The sequence below is a fragment of the Mastomys coucha genome, chromosome X (genome assembly GCF_008632895.1).
Source record: "Mastomys coucha isolate ucsf_1 chromosome X, UCSF_Mcou_1, whole genome shotgun sequence".
Lineage (NCBI taxonomy): Eukaryota > Metazoa > Chordata > Mammalia > Rodentia > Muridae > Mastomys > Mastomys coucha.
The window spans coordinates 144,414,496-144,416,211 of record NC_045030.1 but is presented as its reverse complement, the minus strand read 5'-3'; positions in this window follow the sequence as shown (position 1 = coordinate 144,416,211).

The window sequence follows — 1,716 nt, the reverse complement described above, 5'->3', positions numbered from 1 at the left end:
GTACGTTAGTCTAAAAATAGAATAAAATAAAAGGCAGGAGGAAAATCCCTTCTGGGAAGTAATTAAAATGAATTCATCAGATCTGGCAGGGTTATGAGAGATTAATAAAATCTGAAATATTTAACTTGCTTCATTTACATGAAAATTCACTAGCCATTATTTACTACCAACACGGACAAAAAGTCATCTATAAAAGTACAGGGACAATGTCAAAAGCTGAAATGGGCACCCCAGCATAGGGGATGTTTTTGTTTGCTTTTAACTTAGAAAAGATGATTTTTGTAAAAAGTGACATTTTCTTAGAACATCAAAATATCCTCAGACAATATTGAAGATAATCAGCAATAAAAGGGGAATAGGCGCACTGAGCTATCTGTACCAGCAGACTACATTGATACGAAAGAGAACATTAAAAAAGAAGCCAGAGAGATGGGAAGGAGAAAACTGAGGGGACACACAATGGAAGAGTGAAAACTTATCCCCCAAAACCCTAAGAGTATTTAGGAAATATGCATCTGAAAGTGAACAGGAATAACAGTTAAACCTTTAGTAGAATTAGACTAACTACTTTAAACTGTGGTCTACTTGTACTGTCATTTCAACGGGTGGGGGTGGTTAGAGGCTCAAAGGGTGGCACTGTATACCCATAGGGGCCTTCTAAGGTTTCAAAGGACTGAATCATCATACCCAAAGGGCTACTCTTATTCTTTCTATCCTACATAAGCATTTTTTTGCATCTCCTCCCCCCAATACTTGTCTGTCTTTTCTCTCTCAGTAATGAAAGTATTAGGGTAATTTGGCCAACAACGTCAGAAAATCCAGATGGAGACAAAAATCAAATGTCTCTAGCCAAAGAAAGTGCCATTTTGGGGGACTTCAATATGCCTGAAGTCCTACCTATGTACAATGAAAATGATTAAAATGAATAGAAGTCTATCAGGATCAGTCACTTAAAAAGGTAGGAGTTATAGGCTGACCCAAAGACACACAGGCAGAAGAACTGCAAGACTTTAATTTAGCAATCAGTGGCTGCACAAAACCAGTTTAGGGTTCTGTTTTTGTTTTTGCTGTGTCCCTACCAGGTAAAGCAGTCATTTCTGGGGATACCAAGATGACTTTGTCCAAGAGCAGCCAGTGAGAATCAGAAGTAGAACCTCAAGTAGGTACAGCAAAAGCCCCCAATTTGTCTTCCAATTAGAAAAAGTTCATTTCTCAGTAACAAACCTGGCTTTTAAATGGTGTGTTTTGGTAGGTACACTGAAATAAAGGAACATAATCCTTTATAGTTCTTTCTTGTAACTTCCCAAACTCCAAACGCTCAATCAAAGCAAAATTCAAAGTTGGAAGTAAGCTGTTTCATCCTGGGCCAGGCTAGGGAGAAGCAGAGGTTTGTGGAAGGGAGAAAAACATGTCTTTTGGCAAACTGGAATCATTTCTGTCAAAGCAGCAATTTTACCTCTCACAGTGAATGGTTACAAAATAAATCTTCCTGTTGTGAGAAGCATGTAAGAGTTAACAATACTGTCATCTATGTCAGATAGACTCACAGTGCACAGAAACAGCAACTGAAGATACTCTAACATTTAACTCCAAGTACTTCCTATTCAGTATTTGTCCATATATCTAACCATTCACTCACTCAGTGACTCTGGTTACTTTTCGAGCTCCAAAGGATTCATCCTTCTGTGGCTCAGAAGGTGATTCTAAGCCATCTAT